At 35.6% G+C, this 21,364-nt stretch overlaps 1 long non-coding RNA gene across 3 annotated transcripts in view; it reads left to right on the top strand.

Annotated features, from left to right (window-relative positions):
• Positions 1 to 1,972: 1,972 nt before the first annotated feature.
• LOC135320143 (uncharacterized) overlaps positions 1,973 to 21,364 on the top strand; it is a 310,832-nt gene continuing 291,440 nt past the window's right edge. For 2 of the 3 annotated variants that reach the window (XR_010379378.1, XR_010379377.1), the window contains exons 1-2: positions 1,973 to 2,169; positions 3,782 to 3,872. This is a non-coding gene — a long non-coding RNA (uncharacterized LOC135320143). Of the gene's footprint in view, positions 2,170 to 3,781; positions 3,873 to 13,609; positions 13,750 to 21,364 lie in introns of those variants that run through there. The other variant, XR_010379376.1, reaches the window with a different exon arrangement.

The raw sequence follows: 21,364 nt of genomic DNA, 5'->3' as shown, positions 1-21,364 counted from the left end.
AGAAACTATTGATGCATGTAGCCTTTTTGCCAGGCGGATCTGTAAGATATGAAGAGAGCAGTAGCCTCAGGCAGCACACTAAGTAGGTGAGACTGTAAAATGTGAAAAAGCGCACTGTGAGCACGTCCAGCAGGGACTGGCTGCCCCGAGGTCCCCAGGCGTGCTGCTCAGAGTCCCTTCACAACTCCTATAGTCCCTTGTGTGACATTCTTGGTAGCTTAGCAAAGGAATTCAAATGGCCAAACATATACTTAGCTTTTTTAAAAATTTATTATTGAGTTGTGTAATGCTGCATGGAACAATGTAATAGAATTAAGGCTAGATTAGATGGTAGAAATTTGCTTTTGTCGGGTATTTTTTTTTAACATAGTAGTTCTCAATCCTAGCCACACATGAAAGTTAGCTGGAGCGCTTCCAAAACTTCACATGCCTGGGCTCCACCCTGCATATTCTAATTTAATTTGTCTGGGACGGACCTCAGGCATGGTATGCATTTTGAACGTTCCCAGGTAAATCTAATTTGCTGCCAGTGTTGCAAACCATTACAACTCATTGAAGACTGACGTTCTGCTGTAGGTTATTAAGGAGTAAATTGATATTCAGGGGCTTTTGGTTTCATGCTAACAGTTTTTCTTTCATAGAGCTGTAAGCTTGAGATGTGAGTACTGCTCACTCAACACCTACGGTGAATGCCAGTGAAAATTCCACACTCATAGAATATCAATTAGTATTCCACTGGGCACTAGCTGTTCCAGTTATATATTTTAGCAGTGGAGAGAGGGTTGACATGCCCTGTGTAATCTCTATCAATCATGGCCTAGTCTTTGAGTAAACAAAGTGCATGGCTGACATTTGAGATACTTCATGCTTTATCCCTGTTTATCTTCTATTTTCATCTTATGACATGCCTGATTCTCTTTCCAGCTTGTGCTCCAATCATACTCGATTATGTTACAGCCGCCTCCACTCCAATAATGCAGTTGTTTTTTTGTTTGTTTGTTTTTTTTATGTCTGCAGGATTTTTCACATGTTTACCCTGTTTGGAGTCTTCCTTTTCTTGTCTAAAAATTCCCTACTCATCCTTCCATACCAAGTGTTCTTAATAATGCACATTCTGAGTTAGGAAGCAAAGTATAGGTGTCTGTATGTGTGTTACATGCATTTTTATTGGAGGAAGTCTCATAGATTTCATTACATTCCCCTAAAGGTCTGTGACCTCATAAAGATTCAGATCCATTCCTCTTGCTTATGCTCAGATATGACACATCAGAAGCACATTCTGAGACCTCCAAGTCTTCAACTGCCCAGCCAAGTCTCCTGTCACAGTTACTTTGTCCTTCTTGTGGGTTCCCATAGCACTGTGAATATCCTCTTTCTACATCATTTTCACTTGTCTCCCTTTGGACCAGGAGCCCACTGAAGGCAGGGACAATGATTTGTTTATCTTTAATCCCAAAGCTTTGTGCACATATGCTCGCTTGTATATAGCTGGGGAGAACATTGAGGCTCAGAATCGGTTTGGCTGTCTCCTCTTCTCCAAGAAATTTTCCCCAATATTTTAATTCTATGAATTTTAGAAAGAAAAAATATATAAAATGGAGGGGGAGAAATTATCAGTAGAATAATTCAATAAAAATTTGCAGAATATAAAGATACTTATTTATAGATTAAAAGACTGGTATCAGCAAAATAGATGAAAGTAGACTCATGCCAAGATACATCACTGTGGATTTTCAGAAACACTGGGAACAAAGAAAATTGTACAAGTTTCCAAAGGAGTGAAAGTAGAATCAGAATGACTTAAGAATTTTCAACACCATCAATATAAAATAGAAGGCAATGGAATGATGCTTTGAAAATTCATAAGGAAAATGATCGTGGACATACATAAACTAATAATTAAATATGTAGGCAGAAAACAGGTACTTTCAGACATATGAGCTCACAAAAAATTTTATCTCCCTGTGCACTTTTCTCAGGAAGCTACTGGAGATTTTTCTCCACCAAAAGGAAGAAGTAAACCAAGAAAGAGGAAGGTGTGGGATGCAGAAAATGGGAGACACAGGGCAGGAAAGAGAGAAATGAAATGCCTGAAAGGGTGGTGAAGGGAGATCCTCGGATGACAGATTTGAACCTGACACAGAGGAAAGTCAGTCAAGATTGCTGCAGGTTGGTAGACTCCAGGAGAATGTTCTTCAAGATGAATAGCATTGATAGAACAATTGATGTGACCAAAGTCTTGGGAGGAGATGTAGACAGTAAAAAGTTTGTGATTGAAAACTAGTGAAAGTCAAAGTACAGTTAAGTTGGAATTTGATAACAAAATCAATATAAATACATACTTTTCAATAATTCATGATTTATCATAATTACATAATTAGAACTTAGTGATTTTGAAAATATTAGGGATTAACCCTGTGAGTAGCAGCAAAAGTAGTATATTTCAATAAGAATTTATAGATTTAAACGTTTATACTAGAAAAGGAGAGAAACCTGGAAATTAACGTACTAGGTATCTGCCTTAAGAACTAGAAAAGAAATAACAAAATCAGTTCTGAAAGCCTGAGGTGAAGAGATAATAATGATGGAAATTAATAAAGTGAAATAGAATCAATAAAGCCAGAATTTCATTCTTTGAAAAAAAGATAAAACAGACAAACCTCAGGCAAGATGAATTAAGGGAAAAAAGAAAGAAAGCACAAATAAAACTAAGAATTAAAAAGGGTACATAACTATAGATACAGTATAGATTAAGAAGCTAATAAGAGAATATACTGAACACTTTATACCAAAAATTTGAAAATTTAGATCAAATGGACAGATTTTTCTAAATAACAGTAAAAGTGGTACAAAAAGAGATATATAATATGAATAGTCATAAACATTAAAGGAAATGAAGGGTTAATTAAAATTGACCTAACAGATTAAACACCAGACCTAGATATTTTTTCCCAAATAAAGCATTCCAATTTATATGAAGAATTGTAAAAAATAGAAAAAGAGGAAACATCTTAAGTTTATTTTATCGGACTGGCAGGATTTTGATACCAACACCACACAAAGTATGAAAAAGATTAAAATTGAAGTCCATTCTTGTTCAGGAAACAAATAGTAAAATCCTCCAAGTGTAAAAGCGTTTATGTGTATTCTCTGAGGTTTAGGATGAAGCCTGCTTCTGCCACGTGCCTGGGATCACTGCTAATCTAGGAAACACCCTGTCCCCTGTTCTTTTTAAAAAAACACTTTATTTATTATTGTATTATTTAATTATTATACTTTGGTGGTGGTGGTGGTAATTAGGCTTGTTTAGTTTTAATGGAGGTCCTGAGGATTGAACCCAGGGCCTCGTGCACGCTAAGCATGTGCCCTACCACTTGAGCTATACCCTCTCCACCAATTCTTATCTTGAAATTTCTTGAAGTATTCGAGTAATATAGAACTGAACTACAAATATATGTGACAACCAGCCTATGGCCATGACTCGTCAGAGACACATAGACACATATTTTTTTGCTGTTTCACCCCTTGCTCTGCTTTGGCACCAAGATTACTGAAATCCCTTGAGATTCAGTAATCTCAAGGGGATAAGTTTACTTTTGTTTCTTCTGTACCATGAAGATACAGTCCTATGTGGATCCCAAATCCATTTGGAGAGAGTCTGCTATTAAATTCTTTTGCTTAGTCAGGCTATGGGCCTCCTTTACAGTCTCTCTTAATATAAGGCTGATAGTTCCTTCCTAGCCTACCAGTTTTTAATACTATTAATGTTCTCTCCATCCAGAATTGTTTCGTTGGAGAAGTTGGTCCAAATAACCTGAGAGCCAGTATGGAACACAGAAGTTGGTGAATCGCCGCTGTGACAACCTTTAGCAGTGAGTATTCTTCATATGATATTAATTTTTTCTATTCCATTCTTTTTTATTTCTCACAGTATCCTCTTTATAGATTTGGGACTGCTGTTTTTTGAGCACATCTTTGAGTGAAGAAAGGTTTCCATGGGCCAGCTGTCTGCTTGGAAAAGGTGCAGGAGAAGTATTAAGGATAATAGGGCTTTCCTTTAATATTCAGAATGTTATTTACGTGTATGCAAGTGTGTGTGTATGAGTCTTTCTATTTTGGTAAGCTGTTCTGTAAGCTGGTCCAAATGAATAAGTTTGCAAGGGATATCCTGTTGTTTCAGAACATTTACTGAAGAGACTATTCTTTCTCCATTGAACTGACTTGCCACTCTTTTTGAAAATCAACTGACCATAAATTGATATGGATTTATTTCTGGACTCTCAGTTCTATTCCACTGATCTGTTTGCCTGTATTTATGACAATAACACACAATCTTGAGTACTGTAGCTTTAGAGTAAGTTTTGAGATAGGAAAGTGTCCCTTCCAACTTTGTTCTCCATTTTCTTATTCCTTTGCCTTTTCATAAGAATTTTAGGATCAGCTTGTCAATTTCTGCTAAAAAGGTAGCTGAGATTTTGATAAGGAGTGCAATGAATGTGTAGATCAGTTTTTGAAGTATTACCATCTTAATGATTACTTTTCAAATCCATGAACACAGTATTTATTTCCATTTGTTTAGGTGTGTGGTTTATTTCAACATATTTTGTAGTTTTCAGTGTATAAATCTTATACTTTTGTTAAATGTATTCCTAAGTATTTTATTCTTTTTGATGCTAATATAAATAGAATTGTTTTCTTATTTGCATTTTATGTTGCTCAGTACTGACGTATAGAAATACAACTGATTCTCGTACACTGATCTTATACCCTGAAACCTTGCTGAACTAACTGGCTTTAATAGTTTCTTTGCAAGGTTCTTAGAATTTTCTATATACAGGATCATGTCGCCTGCAAATAGAGAAAATTTTAATTTTTTTAAGGTCTGTATGCCTTTTATTTCCTTTTCTTGCCTGTTTGCTGTGCCTAAAACCTCTGTTACAATGTTGAAAAGAAGTGGAAAGAGCACACATCCTTGCTTTGTTTCTAATCTTAGGGGGGAAATTTTCAGGGTTTTATCAGTGTGATTGATGTTAGCTGGGGGATTTTCATAGATGCCTTGAATGAGGTTAGAGGAAGCTCCCTTTTATCTCTAGTTTGTTGAATATTTTCATTATGAAGGACTGTTGTGTTTTGCCAAATGTTTTTTTCTGCCTTATTGAGATTTTTTTTTAACTTTATTCACGGATTTTCATATGTTTAGCTACCTTTTCATTCCTGGGATAAATCCCACTGGGTCATGGTTTTTAATCATTTTATATATTTGGTTTGTTAGCATTTTGCTGAGGATTTGGGGAACTGTGTTTATAAAAGACATTGGTCTCGGACTATTATTGTTATGTTGTCTGTTCCTTCAATTCTGTCAGTTTTTGCTTTGTCTGTTATTGGGCTCATTTTTAGTTGTGTACATATTTTAATCCTTTATCTTCTTCATAGATGGACACTGACACTGTTACAAAATGTCTGTTTTTATCCTCAGTAACAATTTTTCTCTGGAGTCTGTTTTGTCTGACATTGGTAATATATACTGCAGCTTTCTTCCGGTCATTTTTTACATTGTATATACTTTCCCTTTTACAGGCGACTCATCTGTATCTTTGGATCTAATGTGTGTCTTCTTAGACAGTAAATTATTCATTTACGGGTTTTTAAAAATAATTTCTTCCTGCTACTGCCTTTCAATTGGTGTGTTTATTTACATTTACTGCAGTCACTGATACGGTAGAATTTAGTCTGTCCTGTTGCTATATTTTTCTGTACGTAATTTCCTTTCTGTTCTTCATTTCTCCCATGCTGCTTTTCTTTGTGACAAGTAGATATTTTCTAGTATAAAAATTTTAATTCCATTGTAATCTTTTAAAAATTTTAAGTGTTATTTTGCTAGTAGTTGCATGGGGGATAACAATTATCATCTTAATTTATAACCATCTACTTCATTTTAAAATTTTATTTTTTTTTTATTGACATATAGTCAGTTTACAGTGTTGCATCCGTTTCTGGTGTACAGCATAATGTTTCAGTCGGAATATACATACATATATTTATTTTCATATTCTTTTTCATTGTAGGTTACTATAAGATATTGAATATAGTTCCCTGTGCTATACAGAAGAAACTTGTTTTTTATTTATTTTATATCTAGTGGTTAACATTTACAAATCTTGAACTCCCAATTTATCCCTTCCCACCCCTTTTCCCTCTGATAACCATAAGTTTGTTCACTATGTCTGCAAGTCCGTTTCTGTTTTGTAGGTAAGTTCATTAGTGTTGTCTTTTTTCTTTTTTAGATTCCACATATATGTAATATCCTATGACATTTTTATTTCTCTTTCTGGCTTACTTCACTTCGAATGACAATCTCCAGGTCCAGCCATGTTGCTGCAAGTGACATTATTTTATTCTTTTTTATGGCTGAGTTGTATTCCATTGTATAAATATACTACATCTTCTTTATCCAGTCATCTGTCCATGGACATTTAGGTTGCTTCCATGTCTTGGCGATTGTATACAGTGTTGCTATGAACATTGCAGTGCATGTGTCTTTTTGAATTAGAGTTCCCTCCAGATAGATGCCCAAGAATGGGATTGCTGGATCATATGATGTCTATTTTTAGCTTTTTGAGGAATCTCCATACTTTTTTCCATAATGGCTGCACCAAACTATATTCCCACCACACCCTCTCCAGCATTTATTGTTTGTGGACTTTTGAATTATGGCCGTTCTGACGGGTGTGAGGTGATACCTCATTGTAGTTTTGATTTGCATTTCTCTGATAATTAGCGATATTGAGCAATTTTTCATGTGCCTATTGTCCATTTGTATGTCTTCATTGGAGAATTGCTTGTTGACGTCTTCTGCCCATTTTTGGATTGGATTGTTTGTTTTTTGTCATTAAATTGTATGAGCTGTTTATATATTCTGGAAATTAAGCCTTTGTAAGTCATATCATTTGCAAATATCTTCTCCCATTCTTAAGGTTTGTCATTTTGTTTTGCTTACAGTTTCCTTTGCTGTGCAAAAGCTTATAAGTTTAATTAGGTCCCATTTGTTTATTTTTGGTTTTATTTCCATTGTCTGGATAGACTGCCCTCGGAGAACATTGCTAAGATTTATGTCAGAAAATGTTTTGCCTATGTTTTCTTCTAGGATGTTTATAGTGTCTTTTCTTATATTTTAGTCTTTAAGCCAATTTGAGTTTATTTTTGTGTATGTTGTGAGGGACTGTTCTAACTTTGTTGATTTAGTTGCGGCCGTCCAGTCTTCCCAACACCACTGGCTGAAGGGACTGTCTTTTCTCCATTATATACTCTTGCCTCCTTTGTCAAAGATTAATTGACTGTAAGTCTGTGGGCTTATTTCTGGGCTCTCTATTCTGTTCCATTGATCCATATGTCTGTTTTTGTGCCGGTACCACACTGTTTTGATTACTGTAGCTTTGTAGTATTGTCTGAAGTCTGTAAGGGTTATTCCTCCATCTTCATTCTTTTCCTTAAGCATTTGTTTGGCAATTCTGAGTCTTTTGTGATTCCATATAAATTTTAGGATTATTTATTCTAGCTCTGTGAAAAATGTGCTGGGTACTTTGATAAGGATCTCATTAAATCTGTAGATTGCTTTGATTAGTTTGATCATTTTAATAATATTAATTTTTCCATTCCAAGAGTATAGAATATCTTTCCATTTCTTTAGGTCATCTTTAATTTCCTTAATCAATGTTTCTTAGTTCTCCACGTATAAGTCTTTCACTTCCTTGGTCAGATTTATTCCTAAGTATTTTATTTTTTTCAGTGCTGTTTTAAAGGGGATTGTTTCTTTACTTTCTTTTCCTGTTGATTCATCATTAGTGTAAAGAAATGCAACTGATTTTCGAAAGTTAATCTTGTAACCTGCTACCTTGCTGAATTCTTCGATTAGTTCTAGTAGTTTTTGTGTGGACCTTTTAGGGTCTTCTATATATAGTAACATGTCGTCGGCATATAGTGACACTTTTACCTCTTCTTTTCCAATTTGGATCCCTTTTATTTCTCTCTCTTGCCTGATTGCTGTGGCTAGGACTTCCAAGACTATGTTGAATAGGAGTGGTGATAGTGGGCAGCCTTGTCTTGTCCCAGATTTTAGTGGGAAGCTTTTGAGTTTTTCACCATTGAGTACTATGCTGGCTGTAGGTTTGTCATATATAGCTTTTATTATGTTTAGATATGTTCCTTCTGTACCCACTTTGGTAAGAGTTTTTAATCAAATGGGTATTGCATTTTATCAAATGCTTTTTCTGCATCTATTGAGATGATCATATGATTTTTGTCCTTTCTTTTGTTGATGTGGTGTATCACATCTTGTTTGCCCAAACTGTTATATACCATTTCAGACAGTTGTGATGTGCAATATTTCCCTCAAATTATTTTTTAAAGACATTCTTGGGGAAAAGGCTGTTCTCTTTGGGTGACCCTTGATTCAGGTCAAATGTAGACATCCTTGTAATGGAGACTCCTGTGGAAATACCAGACAGGTCAAATAAGGAAAATTCTCTAAGAAGAGCCTTTGGAAGATATTGTCTTAGTCTGCTTGGTCTGCTGTAGTAAAATACTGTAATCTAGGTACCTTAAACACAGAAATTTATTTTCTTATGGTTCTAGGGGCTAGAAGTCCGTGATTAAAGTGCTCACAAATTTTATTTCTGGTGAGAAGTCTCTTCCTGGCTTGCAGATGGCTGCTTTATTGCTGTGACCTTACATGATCTTTCCTCTTTGTGCATGTGGAGAGTGAGAAAGGGCAAACTCTTTGATGTCTCCTCTTATAAGGTCATTGATCCTTTCAGATCAGGACCCCATCCTAATGACCTCATTTAACCTTGATTACTTCCTTAAAAGCTCTATTTCCAAATATAGCCAAACTAAGAATTTGAGCTTCAACATATGAATTTTGGGGGCACACAAACCTTTAGTCCATAATAAATCTCCAACTCTGTTATATTCTCTTCAGTGACTGCTAGGATGCTCATTTTCACTGTGATTGTGGACTGTTATTCTTCATAAATATCATAGAGTTGGGATGGAGGTGGTGGGAATACAAAAAGTTATAATGCAAAAAGCTGTTTGTTTCTTGGTTTAGTTGTTTTTCTCAATAACTATTCTCAATTGTTATAAGCTTTTGATTAATTTTGAGTTCTGAAAACCTTGACTTTGATGATGTCAGCATTTTTGTTGCCTTTATGAAAGAGATACTTTTCAGAGATCATAACTCTGTTGTTTTCACTGACAGCCCCTTATTTTAAGTTTTCTAAACAGTAGCAATATATCACTCTGATTCGAATTTCTGTGTCACTCGTCTATTGACACAATGATGCTGTGTGATAAGCTACCTCATAATACAAAGGTATGAAAAATAACCCTTTGTTAAAACACATGTCACTTTCAGGGTTTAGATTATTTTGAATGAATTTATCTGGTCAGTTCTTCTCTCTTCCACTTGGGCTCATTTACGTCTTGTGGCTGGATGGCTGATCTAGGGTAGCCTCAGCTAGGATGACAGGCTCTGCTCCAGGTCACTCTGTACCAGTTCAGATTAGGAATCTTCTCATGGAGATTGTTTTGGAGAGATATATATAGAGAAGAAAGAAACAGTTTTTCATTTGTCAATTCTCTGCTTATGTCAAGTCTACTACTACTCCTTTGCCAAATACAGTCTCATACACAGAATCAGTGTGGGAATGCACTACCAGAAAGCATTGATATGATGAAATATTAAAAAAAAATTGTGTCCATTGTTCAAGTAGGTGATTTTACCCTCTACTTTGAAGGATTTCTCCAGTGGTCTTCCAGCTTCTTATGTTTTCCTGTAAAGTCAACTGACATGCTAAATTTTGTTCCTTTGTGCATTATTGCCTCTTATTTTGGTTGTTTTTTAGATCCTCTTCTTGATTTAGGTATTCAGTTTCACTAAAATATGCCTAGATACACTTTTATTTTTATGTATACTGCTTGAGATTTGGCATTTTGAATATGACGATTCATATTATTCATTCTTTGTGAAAAATACTGAACCATTATCTCATCAAATAGCTTTTTAATTATCTCCCCCACTATTTCCTTTTCTCCTTCTAGAAGTACTATTGGGTGAATGTTAGAAATGCTCATTTTGAGGGAAGGGTATAGCTCAGTGGTAGAGTGCATGCTTCGCATGCACAAGGTCCTGCATTCCATGTCCAGTACCTCCATTAAAAAAAAAGAAACGTTCATTTTGTTCTCTATGTCTCTTAAACATTCTTTCCAATTTCTCATCTCTCTATTACCCTGTGAAGCATTTAGAATAATTTCTTCAGATGCACCTTCCCTAAACTGATTTCATCAGGTGCATCTAAAATAAAGATGGAAGTTCTTTTTTTATTTTTATATTTTGGTGGTGCTGTATAGGTCTGAGTATTTTCAATTCTGTTGTTTTCACAGTTGCCAAACCTCTTTAAAATCCCATCAATTAGTTGCTGTCAAATATGTGGTTATTTTAGACAAAACTTTTAAATAAATAATGTTTCATATGGGCAATTTATTCTGTTTATGTTCTTACAGTGTGTGGATATAACTTCACACGTATTTCATTTTAATTAATTTCACTGTAAATTTTAACCTGGATCCTTTCTTCCAGGAGTGTTTACTATGTGGATTATTTTTTCCATTATGGGCAAGCTTTTAAATGTTGTCTTTGACTTTATTTGCTTTTTCTTCATGTATACAAATCACTTGCTATATAAATGTATTATTCCTGTTCTTAATAAAATTAAGCCTGAAATGTTTTATTTTTAATATTTAAGTTATTGTGCATTAAACTGTCCTTTTTTATGACTGAGAACTTTTTACCTCAAGTTGCAGTCCCGGGAATCCAGGGCTGATCATACTAAGCAAAGGTCATGTTAACAAGGTGAATTAATGTGCTTTTCATTTTTGCTTTTCTTCAATTCTGTATGCTAGTCTGATCCAGGAGCAACAGGAGAACTGTCTTCTGTGCATGTCTTCATTAAATCAAGTTGGTGGCTTGGGTTTAGCTAATTAAAACTGGTAATTTTTTTCTTTACCTGGTATAAAAAAATTCAGAATTTAGTACACTGATTCAGTTTGATAGATAAGCTGTGAGTACAGAATGACCGGATTTAGCTTGGGTCCAATGGCAAAATAATTAAGAAGGAATTTAGTTTGATTATAATAAATATAAATCATAAAGATTTATATATAAATCATATAGATGATACATCCATCTACTTTTATTTTCAGGTGAAGGACAAGTGTAAAGATGATACAGTTTAGGAAAGAACAATTCTTAAAGACTTTCTTTAGGACTTTCAGGTGAACATGATTGATGTTCACTAGAAAACTTGATACATCACGTATAATATAATTATTCTCAACAATCAGCTATATAGGGTCCTATGTACGCTTGTCCAAAATCTAGCTGTCCCGTTGCTGGGCTGTAAGTGTTTTGGGGAGTACTGAACCAACAGAGGGTTTCAAACTATTGATATTCATAGTTTGGCTCTTAAGATCAGAGTTGCTAATTTTTTTTTAATTAGAGATGGCCAATTTTTAGTCCCTTATGTTATTGAATCTCTCTGCATCCTTTGGATCTCTTGCTCACTTCCTTTTGAAACATTCTTTTTCCTACGTTCCTATTATACCATTTCCTGATTCTTGTCTACCTTCTTTCATTTCGTTAGCTTCTTTTAACTGAACCTCCCACTCCCCCTGTAGTTAAATATTGTGGTCTTCAGTGTTCCATCATTGACTGTCCTCTTACTCTGTCTTCTCTCTCCCTGTGATATACCCTCTGATTTCTTATTGTTCATATATAATGGCAACCCTGAATATGTATCTCCAGCAATTTCTCTTTTCTGTGATCTTGATTTGCACATCAGTTACCCTCTAAAAATATTCTAATATATTATATAAGTGTTTATCTACATAAATCAAACTCATTATATTTTTTCTTTTCACTATTCCATCTCCATTCCTTCCCTCACCAAACTTTATTACCTTCTTATATTTTCTGTCTAGGTTAATCACAACATCTAATCACCCAAGTCAGAAATTCAGAATTCATCTTCAGTCGTTTTTTTTTCATTCATGATTAGTTGGTCAGTCTATTAGTTTTCCATTACTGTTGTAACAAATTAACATAAACTTAGTGGTTTAAAACAGCACAAATTTACTACTTTACGATTTGGAAGTTTAAAGTCCAAAATGGTCCTTAATAGGTCAAAATCGAGGTTTTAGCTGGACTGTTTTTTTTTTCCTCGAGGCTCTAAGGGAGAATTAATTTTCTTGCCTTTTCCAGCTTGTAGCTGTTGCCCATGTTCCTGGTTTGTGGCCTCCTTTAGTCTTGAAATCAAGCAATGGCTGGTGTAGTCTTTCTCATGTCACGTAACTCTGATACTTTTCCATAATCACAAATCTCTCTAACTCTGACTCTCTGGCTTTCTATTCTATTTTTTAGGACCCTCCTGATTATAGTGGGCCCGCCCAGACACTGCAAGATAATCTCCATATTTTAAGTTCAGCTGATTTGAAGCCTTCATTCCATCAGCAACCTTAATTCTTCTGTGTCATTTAAGATAACATAGTCACAGATTCTGGGGCTTAGGATGTAGACATCTTCTGGTGACCATTATTCTGTTCTACCAGTCGCCAAGTCCTGTCCTGCTGTCTTCTGAGTCGGTTTCCTATTCTTCCTGTTACAACGTTAGTTCAGACTTAATAACTTATTACCCTGTTAATGTGATGTAGTCCAAGCTAACTTGTTTCCATACCTCTGACAGCTGTCTCCTCTAGATCATCTTCTACATAGTTGTAAAATTTAACATACTAAAAAACAAAACTAATCATGCTTGTCGCTACTTAAAAACCTTTAGCTACAAGACCGTTTATCACACAACATCTGCTGTTTCTCTTCCCCATACATTCTTCACCACCTGTTACATTCAGCCATGTCAAATGATTTGCCATTTCTTAAATTTGCCATGCTCTTGTATAACTCTTTGTTTCTGGACACACTTCTCAAAGTGCCTCTCCCCCAGTTTCTCTCCAATCCTTTGCCTGCTGACATCTTTTCATTTTTGTCATTTTATCACACTTATCTCTTTTTTTCATGTGCTCTTTCCAGTAAGTCAATATGTCATTTGTGATGCTCTAGCATTTTGTATATTCCTTTACTCTTATCATATTGACTTGTAATGAATTTTTTCCACTGACCTGTGCATTTCTCAAAGGAAGGGCCCAAGTCATACTCACAGTTTCTCCTTCAACAGTTACTGTAGAAACTTTTACTGAGTGTGTATTATATACTAAATAGTTCACTAGATCATTTTGAATAGAATTTTCCTTTTATTCCCCCACATCCAGTGGAGGTAGGAATTAAGGCACAAAGAAAGCTGGGCTCTGAAAAGTTAAGTGAGTTGTTCAATCTCACACAACTGGGAAGTGTTGGAGCTGAGATTTAAACCAGCATCTCTGTGACTCCTGAGCCTAGGTTATTTCAACCTGAGTTAGGAAAGTTTTATGGTATTAGTGTGGGGTAAGATGATCTTCATGAAAAGCCTAAGGAATAATTATGCCCTCTGTTGATCCTCAGTTTCAGGAATATAAATGACTGTGACTCACTTGGTGCTATGGGCCTTTGTTTGAAACTCTGGAATACTGCAGAATGATCAAAGCCACGCCATGAAAACTGGGAGTATTTAATAGCCACTCTTCATCTCTCAGACCATATTCCCCTAACCAGTACTGCACCTGCTTCAGGTATCAGTTATTTACTCATTTCAAATACGTACTGAGAATACCTGTATCAGGGACTGTACAGTGTATTAGGAATACTACAATGAGTAGCATAGAACTGGTCTGTGTTATGTTAGTGCTTGGTGGGAGATATGGGTAAGAATACTGCCAGTAATTGTATAGTGAGATAAGTGCTACGATGAGTGAATTATGGGGTACTGTGTGAGTACTTAAGAGGGTCACCTAGCAGATGATGGTGGTGAGGAGTAGCATTGTCTGGGAGGACTCCATGGATAACTGGATGTTTAAGCAGAAACTTGAAGTATGAGAAATACTAGTCAAAATAAAGGTAGGTTACAGACAGTGAGGATGAGCATAAAGTAATATTCAAGGCAGCAGCAACAGTATGTGCAAAGGCCCTGGGGCCAAGATAGAGCTTGGCATATTTAAGGATCTCAGCTGCAAGGGTGATTCTGAGAGGAAGACTTATTTAAAAAGATTATTGCTGATATGTCCAAATGGGAAATTATTCTTGACTAAATACTTGAGATCTGTTTATTTTGACCAATTGATATGATATTTACAAAGTGAAGAATAAATAAATCCTGTGACTATACAGTCTACTTAGTGGCATATGTGTTTGGTAAGAGCCAGGTTACTGTGTTTGGTTCAGAATCCCCAATGGTTATTCCAAAATTAATCTCACTTACCAAGCATTTCTATTCCATAAAATTCCACATACAGTATAAGGAAATAAGACTTGGGGGAGGGTGCTTTTAATGACGGATTTTGAAATACTGTATTATAATTCATTTTACTTGCCAAAATATTAATTGCTTCCTTTCTACCTCTTTTATGTGCTACATTCCAATTCCCTTTCAGCCTTACTTTTCTTCTTTATTTCTTTTCTTCTCTTTTTTTTCCCCCAACGTCAGTCATTCTCCGTTGAGTATTGAGCAGACCGTCAACTCTGCATGAGAGTGAGGAAGGGAAAAAGAGTAACATTTCCTTTTCTCTATCTGTTTACTGTTAACAGTATTCTCTGGCTTCTCTGGTCCCCAAAGCCATGAAGCATAAAAATTCACAGGCCTACCTAGAATAAGTTATATCTTAGTTTGAGGCATAAGTGTGAAAAACCAGCAGCTCCTTTAGTCAAGAGGTTTTCTTGAGGTTTTCTTGTTCCATGAAAAAGAAATCTCATATTTCCAAATTATATTGTGATTGAAATGGGCAAAAAATTCACTAGTATCATCTGGTTTGCAGACTGTCATGAGGCATGGCAATCTTGTATTACTTGCTGATCGTCAGTAGTAAAAATATAGACCCGGGATTTTGAAGAAATATATCCTCCATTGAAAGTTGTCTGCGTATGTCTTAAACATCACTGAGCAGCAATTAGAACTTCCTTGACTCCTCATTCCTACATATGAGTATATGGAGCCAATTAAATATAATTATGATATTTTTCTCCTGACCATTTAAAAATTAAAGCCTTTATAAAATTGAGATCATGATATGTTTTAAAAATAAGGGTACTTATTTTTCAGTTTTCAGAAGATTAATCATGATGTATCTGTATGATTGCATATTCTTTTTTAAAGTTTATTTTGTTAACATGGCCAGTTACATTGGTTGATTTTTAATCAAATAAATTATCTTTCTATCCCCTGAATAAATCTCACTTGGTCGTTGTTTGGATAAGAGTTAACATTGCAGTCGGAGATGACGATCATTGCAAAGGCTTGCTTGCATGGTTTACCATCAGCTCGTGTCTGGGAACTTGGATTTTGGCAGGTCTCTCTCCATTCCAGCTGAAAAGAGTGGCTCACTGCGCTTAAGTTGTTTGTACAAGCAATGTTGTTATGCTGAACATCTGCTTTCCTTTTTGGAATCTGAAATGTATGTACAAGGCAGAGGGTGCCCACAAGATCAGTCCTCAGTAAAAACCCTTGGAATTGAGTCTTTAGTGAGATTTTCCAGTGGACAGTATTTCACATATTTTGTCACAACTTGCTGCAAGAATTAAGCACATCCTGTGTGACTTTACCAGAAGGGGACCCTTGGGAGACTGCGCCTTTCCCCTTTACTGGTACTGCCTTGTATCCTGGGCCTGTGTTTGCTCCCATGTTCATGAGGGATATTGATCTATAATTTTCTTTCCTAGTAATATTCCTGTCAGATTTTGAAATCAGGGATATGCTAGTCTTGTGATCAGCAATGAGATGAGAAGTATTCTGTCCTCCTCCTTTTTGAAATAATTTGTGTAAATTTGGTATTATTGCTTTTTTAAATGTTTGATAAAATTCACCAGAGAAGCTATGAGAGCCTATTTTTTCAATGTGTTTGTGTGTGTAGAAGAGGTATTTTTTAAAATTTCACATATATTGATTATTTAAAAATTCAGTTTTTGACAGATATTCATTTATATCTCAATTCATTCTTGTGTAAGTTTTTATAAGTTGGGTCTCTCAAGTAATTTCTCCATTTAATCTGTTTTCAAATTTATTGGCGTAAAGCTGGATTTCTATTCCTTTAACATCGTTTTATTGTCCATAGGACCTATAGTTCTCCCCCCTCTTTCTTTCCTGGCATTGGAAATTTGTGTTTTCTCTTCTTCTGATTTCAGTTTTATTTGGGATATATCAAGTTTATTTTATTTTTTTTAACATTTTTTATTGATTTATAATCATTTTACAATGTTGTGTCAAATTCCAGTGTTCAGCACAATTTTTCAGTTATTCATGGACATATACACACTCATTGTCACATTCTTTTCTCTGTGAGTTATCATAACATTTTGTGTATATTTCCCTGTGCTATACAGTGTAGTCTATTCTACAATTTTGAAATCCCAGTCTATCCCTTCCCACCCTCAGCCCCCCTGGTAACCACAAGTCTGTATTCTCTGTCTGTGAGTCTATTTCTGTCCTTTATTTACGCTTTGTTTTTGTTTGTTTGTTTGTTTTTGTTTTTGTTTTTTAGATTCCACATATGAGCGATCTCATATGGTATTTTTCTTTCTCTTTCTGGCTTACTTCACTTAGAATGACATTCTCCAGGAGCATCCATGTTGCTGCAAATGGCATTATGTTGTCGGTTTTTATGGCTGAGTAGTATTCCATTGTATAAATATACCACAGCTTCTTTATCCAGTCACCTGTTGATGGACATTTAGGCTGTTTCCATGTTTTTTAATCTTTTCAAAACACCTTTGAATTCTTCCATATCAGAGGTGAAAACAGAGATCTGTAGGTTTTTAAGTACAGATTTCTGTTATTCAGTTCTAAATGTTTTATAAATTCCAGTATCATGGGTTTTTTAAAAATAATATATGAGTGATGTGAGAGCAAGTTTTCTATTTCTCAAACTTTTAAAATAAACTTTTAATTTCTGATTTCTACTTTAGTTATTTTTTTTTTTTGGTGGCAATGAGGTCTGTAAAACATCAATTCTTAAAAAATGTATTGAAATTTTCTTTATGACATGAAATAAGGCTCAAGTTGACAAATTAAGACCTGTCCATTCACCTGGTTGCTTGTTTTCATAAGTAATTTTTTTTGACATGCAGCCATGTATGTCATTTAAGTATTGTCTGTGACTGGTTTTGTACTAACTTGGCAGAGTTGAATCCTTGGGAAAGAGACCTTATAATCTACGAGGCCTAAAATATTTACTGGATGCCTGGCTCTTTGCAGAAGAGGTTTACAGCCCTCTGACCTAGAACATAGTCAGTTTTTGTAAATGTTCATTGTGTGCATGTCAAAAAATCTCTCCCTCCTACCTCCCTCCTCTCTCCCCCTCTGTTTCTTTACACACACACACACGATCAAGCATATTAATGGAATTGTTCAAATAAGTTTTGTCATTTGATTTTTGTATTTTTCAGTTTTCAAAAGAAATTCGTTTAAAAATTCTACTCTATTGATTTCTCTTTGTGTTCTTCTCAAATTTTGCTTCATGTATTTTTCAGGCTATGTTGTCCAGTTCCTATAAGTTCAATTTAGGTGATTATGATTTTTATCATGTTGACATGTACTTCTTTATATTTATCAATGTTTTATACTTTAAATTCAATATTTTCTGGCATTAGTACTGGTATACCAACTTGTTTTGGTTAGTGTTTGCCTGAAATATCTTTTATGTTACTAATTATTTCATTCTTTCTTTTATTTCCTGTTTTGCTTTTAAGTGCATTTCTTGTAAGTAGTAAATAACTGAATCTTTAGATTCTAATATAATTAGCTTTCTTAACCAATAGGCAAATTTAATCAATATTCATTGTGATTATTTTGTATATTTGGAATTATTTATATCTTTTCATTTTTTATTTTCTGCTTACCATATATTTTATTTGATTTTTCCCACTTTCTTGATTTATGTTGAAATGTGAAGCTTTTTTTCCTTTATTTTTGTTCTGCTTTAGAAACTAGAGCTTATATGTCTATATTTCTGGGAGTTATCTTAAAATTTTTAGCATCTGCAGTAACTTATATAATTTTTCTATCAAATTCCAAAGTTATTCAACATCACTAGTTTCCTACAATGCAAGACAAAGGTTTTAGAATGTTCAACAAACCGTTCAGTTCCCACCTCCTGTTTTCTTTGTTACTGTCCAAGACTTAATTCTTCCTTTCAATACAAACAGAATCTATGTTCTCTGTTGGGTACCAGGTAGTTTTTCACATCCTCCTTTCTTGGAGCAAGGGATCTCTCCCAGATCCAGCTCCATGCAATGAGCTAGTTCTAATCTATAGGGTATTTCTTTTACCTCGGAGAAGGCAAATGCATCTCTGTCTACTTCTTGTTCTGTGACTTCAATCCCCTGGTAAGTTGTTATGGGGCTGAATTATGATTTCTATATATTCATATGTTGAAGTCATAGCTCCCCAATACCTCAGAATATGGCTGTATGTGGAGATTATGTGGAGACACTGCCTTTAAAAGAGGTAATTAAGGTAAAATGAGGTAATATGGGTGGGGTTTAATCCACTATGCCTGGCATCCTTGTAAGAAATTAGAATACAGACAGGCACCTAGGGAAGACCATGTGAAGACAGGTAGAGAATGGCCATTAACAAGCCAAGAAGAGCGAGCTTTAGCCAGTCTCTTGATCTTGGACTTCTAGCCACCTGAACTGTGAGGAAATAAATGTCTATTGTTTTAAGCCATCCAGCTTGCCATACTTTGTTGTGGCATCCCTAGCAAACTAATATAGTCACTCTGTATTTCTGTTCCATTTGTAGTACACAGAGTTATTTATTTATTTTTAAGTACAATTATGTCTTTTTACTTAAAATAGAAACTCATTCATTTCAATGTGGCAGTGAGGCGGGGGGTGGGGGTGGGCAGCTTTGAAGTCCCAGCAGCATTGTGGTAGAATCTCATTCCCTCTGTATAACTTTCAACCTGGGTATTTAATGTAATCTCTGAGTAAGATAATATGATTAGGATACACCTTGCTTTTAGAAACATCTATAAGGCAGGAACATGATGGCCATTTTTGTATCGCCCACATGTCTAACACGATGCCTGGTATATCATTGGTGTTCAGTACATTTTTGGTAAATTGGCCAATGAATAGAAAACTTGACTGGGAGTCTGGAGATTTGGGTTCCACCATAGCTGGGTATCTCACTAACTGAGTAAGTTAATTAAGTTCTCTGGGCCTCATTTTGTTCTTTTCTACCGTGTGGGTTTGGGTTAGGAACGATTGAATTAGAACATCACAAATCTGTATATGCCTGAAAAATATGTCCAGTATATCCAAGGTCGTGTAGCTGAAAATAAAAAGTAATGTAGTACAATTTTCCTCTTGTTTCTCCCCACTTAACCTTAACGTCAATAACCAGTCTAAGCACTCCTGAGAAGCAACGCAACAGCCCACCACTACTGTCCGATTGACTAAACAAATCTAGACTTAATAAAACTTACTTTTGCTAATGGCAGGTAATGGAGGCATCAGAATCTCCCAGAGACCACAGGCTTCATTTCCCTTCATACCTGACTCGCTGGATCAGCAGTTGCTGCTGTACTTGAGCCGTGTAAGGCTAATAACCCTGGAGCGGAGGAGAAAGCCCTCACTTACTGTTTTACAGCAGTCACTGTCTGATAATCACAGAATGGTTTCTGGGTCAGTTACGCGTCCTCAAGGTGAGACCAAAATGCCAGTTCAAATAATAGGGCAATGGAGTGCCTTAATAAAGAGATTTCTATAAAATACTCAGAGGCACTGGTCTTAAAATTGCAGCAGATTTTCTTTCATGCCAGCTGCCACCTAAACTAGGTGCTCTATGACATGTATTTCTATTAAAATTTACTTGAATTCCACTGATTTTGGGGGCAAATGTAATATTTGAATGCCTCCATTAAGATAATTGCTGTTAAGCAAGAGACTTCTGAAGATGTGTGCAAAAACTATTTATACTTTACACAGAAGCTCTGTCTTTGACGGAGTTCACTTAAAATTTCCATACACATGCAGCTCAACTTTCAGAAAGGGTTTCAGCTGGAAATCTCTTCTTAGAATTAAGAGATCAAAAGGATGGATTTTTTTAGTTTCTTTTTTTAATCAGTCATCAATGTTAATAATTAAGGTTTAATGAGGATTTTCCCTCTAGTTAATTTCTTTCCAATTCACAGGTTTAGAAACTGTGGAAAAAAGAACCTTCTGCCTTAGTGTACATTATCTACTGGTCAAATGTGAATTTAAAAATGATGACAGCAGGGTACAAGCAGCTCATTGACAAGTGTTTGAGGCCAGTTTAGGAACTACAGGAATATTGGCTGGGAAAGTCACTGTAAACAAAGTTTTGCAAAACTTCTGAATATCTATGCTTGATATTCCAGTTAGCTCTATGTAGGTCAAATCTAGCCTGTAGGAGATGTCAGTCTGCCTCGTGAGTTTAGTCCCAGGTTAGTGAGTGTCTGTAGGAATGCAGCTTACAGTCCTGAAATGAGAGAGGGATCTGCAGAAAGGAGACCTCTTTCCCTAAGAGAGAGATACCTCAGAGGTCTCAGCAGTTACCCCTTAACCAAGAGAAAACCCACCTTACCTGTTTTGTGGGCTGGGATCCCAGTGTTAAAAATTAGTTATTAGGCTTAATTCATTTATTTTTTCAACAAATACTTATTGAGTGCCAACTATGTGCCGAGCACTATTCTAGACACTGAACTTATAGCAGCAAAGGAAACAAACAAACAGACATTTCTAGCTGCATAGAACCTACACTCTAAAAAGAGGCTATAGGCAATAAACAAGATAAATAAGTAAACTCTGGGGAGAAAAGCATGTAGGAAGGATTGTGTAGTGGTTGGATATGGCTTGGGTTAGATATGGTTGCCAAGGAAACCTCACTAAGAAAATGGCACGTGAGTAGAGGTCTGAAGGAAGCGAAGGAGTGAACTGCGCAGGTGTGTGAAGCAGAGCATCCTAGGCGGATGGAACAGCAGTTACAGAGGCCCTGAAGCAAGAGCGAGCCTGATGTTTTCTAGGAATAGCTAGGAGACCAGTATAACTGGATCAGAATGAGTGAACAAAAGGGAAGTATGAAGTGAGGGCGAAAGACAGAGGGGAAGCTCATGCACAGCCTGATAAGCCGTCATGAGAACTCTC

This window comes from Camelus dromedarius, chromosome X (genome assembly GCF_036321535.1).
Source record: "Camelus dromedarius isolate mCamDro1 chromosome X, mCamDro1.pat, whole genome shotgun sequence".
Taxonomy (NCBI): Eukaryota; Metazoa; Chordata; class Mammalia; order Artiodactyla; family Camelidae; genus Camelus; species Camelus dromedarius.
This window is presented reverse-complemented; position numbering and strand designations above follow the sequence as displayed.